The following is a 5,103-nucleotide window of genomic DNA, read 5'->3' as shown; positions in this document are numbered from 1 at the left end:
CAAAAGATAATACGATGAAATGAGTTTTGTAAAGAAAATGAAATGATTGAAGTAAAACAAGCATGAACATTAAACTTGTCAAGATATTTTATTTCAGAAATTAAATAAATGCCTAAATAAATGTGTCGACAAAGAAGCAATACTTAGGGAATTTACTTTTCATTTTGCACCAAAATAAGTAGAACATATCCACTAGGCCTTCCAAAGTATTTATGCTCTGTTTAGTTGATACTTAATGGTGCAAATGAGAACAATTTGTTGCGTAGATTTTAAAGAAATATACCGTATCATTCACATGGTTAGGAAATTTTAAGCATAAAAAGTATTTTTATTCTCAATATTTCATCAGCACAGACATAATACCACATCTTCAAAAGATAATACATTGAAATAAATTTTGTAAAGAAAATGTAATAATTGATGTAAACCAAGCATGACTATTAAACTTGTTAAGATATTTATTTCAACTAAAATAACGCTAGCTTTTCATTAACTTTCCACCATTTATTTTCGATCACCAAAGGGGTTGTGAAGTCAAAAACAAAATATCTAATACTTTAATTATATTTAAACAAAGTAAAAAATCAATCACATTATAAAATTTATCAACTTTACTTATAAATTCAATATTTATGATTTAGGTTTCTCATTTAAAATAAATGATAAGCTACATATTAAATGACATAAACAATAAACAAATAAATAGAAAATTTTAGAATGGACCATGAAAATTTTACCACATAACTCATAAGTTATACCTTTGGTGTCCCTTCAATTGGTTACGCCAAGTATTCAATATGACGAATAAAGGAAGGGATGTGTTGAACGTGTGGCCAATCCAACCCATTTGAATGGTGGCATCATTTCTCCAATGTTGGTGAACATCCACGAATTTGAAGTTCCTTGAGAGAAGTGAGTTTGGACATCCAACTCGGCAGAGATTCAAGTTGTTTGCAATTCTTAATTTTCAGAGATTGAAGGTTGGTTAAGTATTGTATCCAATCAGGAAGATTCACCATTTGCGGGAGACTCTCGAGTGTCAAGTTGCGAAGAGATTTGTTAAGTGGCTTGCCAATGCATTCCTCCATTTCTCTTTATAAATTCAGTTTTAGGACAATCATCGATTACTAAGGTCTCTAAGACAAAGAGATGTTGTAAGCCTTCTAACACGCTCTTCATATTGGAGCAACTTCGAATAACTAAATATTGTATGGAAGACGAACACGCACGAAACATTTCCAATTAGCTAATATTATATAGACTTGTAATAGATAAATTCAGACGAAGTCTGAAGATTATATATATTTGTAATTGCCCTATGAAGCACTTCAAAATCATTAAATGAAAGGTTTAGATACCTTAAATGAAGCAATTTACCGATTGAACCTGGCAGACTTTTAATACTTGAATGACTCAAGTCTAAAGCCCTCAAACATTTCCAATTAGCTAATATTGAAGCCGCACAAACCTGGTCCATCTTATTAGCATATTCAAAAAGGTAGCTAACATCAACATAAGAACGCAGTTGACTTTTTTGGGTGCGGAAAACATTTGCAGAGTTGCTTCTTTTAAGATAACGAATCTTTTTATCAAGATCTCCATTCATGCTATGCACTGTCATCTGGATCTCCTTTCCACAACTTCTTGAGCAACGTCGTGCATCAAATCATGCATCTTAAATCCCCAAATATAATCAGAATCTCCTTCTAGCTTTACATCCTGAAAGAAGCACCTCTGTGTTAGAAGTTTTACATAATCCTCAGCAACATCTTCCATGCTTCTTCCACCTTCTGATGTGATGTAGCCTTGGGCCATCCAAAACCTAATCAACTCCCTTTTCTTTATGAGTTCATCCTTAGCAAACAAGGCTGTAACACCCCTGAATTTCCAGCCCCTTACACGAAACCATAAATCGTGAAGGAAGGGAGGAAATTCGGGTGTTACATAAAAAGAAAAGGGAACATAATTAAAATAAACGTTAAGGATTAATTAAAAAGGTGAGTGAGTAGAAATTTCGGCAGCATCTCTGCTGAAAACTGAGAATGTGACAAGAATATATAAATGGATAACATAACAAAAATAATCTAAGGCCTTTAATGCCTTCAAGAATACGTCACGACGGAAAGAATCATCGTCGGCTTCTCAAATCATCAATTCTGATGAGGATCGTGGTTCCAGTGGTAACGCATCGATCTAATGGATACTAAAGGAGTATTCTCACTACTGTACATCCAAAAATTACGCAGCGGAACTATAGATCATACAAGGAGTCACATGACTCTATACAAAGGAAATTATACAATCCCAAAAGAAAACTTTACAAGTAATATAGAAGCTATAAGCATTAGACAATTTGTATACAGTTGATATGACCGTACTCCGCTCTTTCCCCCAATGCAAAGCAAAAGAAGCTCCTATACCTGTCATGTCAAGCTATGATCCTCCGGCTGCTCAACATAATGACCATAGTCAGAAGTGTCATAGCAAGAACATCATAGAGAGTCATGAGCAAACAATAACAAACACATACACGTCAGTAATTAATGAACTTATAACAATTAGAGTCATTGAACAAAACTATAGACAACAATATAGTATGGCAATAGCGAGTCTACTCATCTGTCTAAACACCTCTATTTACTCATAATTTCTCTTTCAAACTGCTAATCTCTCGAAATATATTCAAGGGTAGTGGATCCTTTCTCTATTCATGCATAGTGACACGGCCAAGGGCGTTATCGGCCATCCGGCGCCCATGGCAAAGTATGAGCTCATGGCCCCTCCAGCTGACCCTCTTGGGTCCTACCTTCGGGAAAAACTAACACACTGGGGTACTAAACCAGTGAAGAGGCCACCATATTGGGGTTTGCAAGGCCCGCATGGTATCACCTCGGTCAAGGGGCGGTATCGGCCATCCGGCGCCAAGTGACCCAAGCATGCTCATACCCCCCTTACGGTGGTCCCGTCGAACCTCACCTAGGGGACTATTAAATCAACCAGACATAATCCAGTTGAGTCACGCCAACTAATCATACATCAAGGCTCAATAAGTAGGAATTCACTTCGATACCACACACAACCATGGTGTGTTCTCTACTATATAGAAGTAGGTTCTCATAGTCTCCTAATGTTTTCATTCTACTTGCCTATTTCACTATTATGACTATACGCTAGCATAGTTTACTTTCTGGCGCTCTATAATTCTAATGCAATGCATATAATCATGAAATGTGGATAATACTTTGAAACAATGAATATGATAATCAATTACTACGCGTACGTACCTGCGAGCGTCACTGCACGACCACAAGTTACAAAAATCACCCAACTAAGGGTCTACTTTCCTCTTATAAACTGGGAACCTATACAAGTTAGGAATAGAACTTATAAGTTCTCTTAACTACTTTGTCATACCAGCTAGAAACCAAGTAACCACTATCATCCATTCACGACAAGTTTTCAATTACTTTTAGCACGTACGCATCTCATTCAACACCAAGCATAATCGTCAATTCAACAATAACACAAGTTTTTCCATCGGCAAAGAATAAAAGGATTATGTCGACTGCTTCATTACACCAACTAACTTTGAGTTATAACGATTCACACTTAAGTCTCACAAGGTTAAATATAACTCTACTATGACATGAGGACAATTCTTAAAGTGGTCAGATCGCAACATTCTTCGCTACATCCTCCAAAGTTAGAGAGACTACAATCGAGCATCACCACAAGCAACTTAACAACCTTTTACAATAAGTTGATATCATTCTCATGGCCTTACTAAGATTATACATTATGACTTCAATAACAACCTAATAAGAATACTTGTAATTCACAACAATCAAACCATAACAACTAGCAGCTATTTATCCCAATTTAACAACTAAGATCACTTCCATAGTCACTACAATCACCACCATTACTAATTATCACAACAGAAATCAATCAACTAAGTTTCAAACAACTTTTAAGGTTATTTAATCATTCATCACACCATCAAAATATAGGATAGACGCACATCATTTGTAATTTCATTACTAAATCCAAACCCTAATCATTTCATGATAATTCTCTTAACTATTACCCATACTAGAATTAAATGAGACTAATACACAATCAACACACAACTCATAAGCATGGTAGATTCTAATTAGAATGAGTAAATTAATCAATTTGAAAAGTGAGAGATAGCTTACAATGGGTAAAACTAGAAAATGGGTCAAGAGGTTGGTGGTTCTTGTGGTGGTGGTGTGACTCAAGGTGTTGGTGGTGGAGGAGGGCTCGCGGAGCCAGTAGGGAAGCAAACACGCAGCCGCTTGCTGCTGTGATGCGCACTACAACCGCCTGCTGCTGTGGCTGTACGTAGGAGTGAGGAGGAGGATCGGGTGCTGCTTGTGGTGGTTGTGGGAGGCTACCCGCTGCTACTGCTCCTGGGGTGGCGGCTGCTCAGTAGCGAGGGAGAGGGGAGAGAAAGGAGAAGAAGGAGGGAAGGGGGCTGCTGCTGGTGGTGTTCTGTGGGACGGTGCAGCGGTTGGTGGCGGCCTAGCTGTTCACTGGTGGCGCAAGGGGAGAAGAGAGAAAGAAGGAGAAGTGGGAGGAAGGAAGGTGACGGCTCTCTTAAGCGTTTAGGGTATTGTTCGGGTTTTATACTTGTTAAAACTATTATCACTATTATTATTATTATTATTATTATTATTATTATTATTATTATTATTAAGTTTATTTATTTATTTATTTTTATCTCGATTCATTTTTGTTGCGAGATCCAACTAAGAGACTCACCTTCGCAGCCTCACACATTTTAATAAAATAATCATTTTGATTCGAACCTCTTTGTTTAAGAAATCGTAACTATATTTTTGATATATATATATATATATATATATATATATATATATATATATATATATATATATATATATATATATATATATAAAAGTTAACATTTAAATTCATATATGCAAGAAATTTATTAAAACTAATTTCAGAAATAATAAAATATAATTGTAAAATCTTTAAAAACTATTAAAATATTAAATAATTACGTCATTAAAATCTCGGGGTGTTACAAAGGCACAATAAGTAAAACAACTTTTCAAT

The 5,103-nt window shown here is 35.7% G+C and overlaps 1 long non-coding RNA gene across 1 annotated transcript; it reads right to left on the bottom strand.

Annotated features, from left to right (window-relative positions):
• Window positions 1-647: 647 nt before the first annotated feature.
• On the bottom strand, window positions 648-4,616 carry LOC130804478 (uncharacterized). Its single transcript, XR_009040022.1, has 3 exons — window positions 4,200-4,616; window positions 3,285-3,362; window positions 648-2,447 (listed from the first exon to the last, which is right to left on the bottom strand). It is a non-coding gene; the product is annotated as an uncharacterized LOC130804478 (long non-coding RNA).
• Window positions 4,617-5,103: the final 487 nt, after the last annotated feature.

The sequence above is a fragment of the Amaranthus tricolor genome, chromosome 17, assembly GCF_026212465.1.
Source record: "Amaranthus tricolor cultivar Red isolate AtriRed21 chromosome 17, ASM2621246v1, whole genome shotgun sequence".
NCBI classification, from domain to species: domain Eukaryota; kingdom Viridiplantae; phylum Streptophyta; class Magnoliopsida; order Caryophyllales; family Amaranthaceae; genus Amaranthus; species Amaranthus tricolor.
Note: the sequence above shows the minus strand (reverse complement) of the source record. Positions and strands in the feature narration are given on the sequence as shown.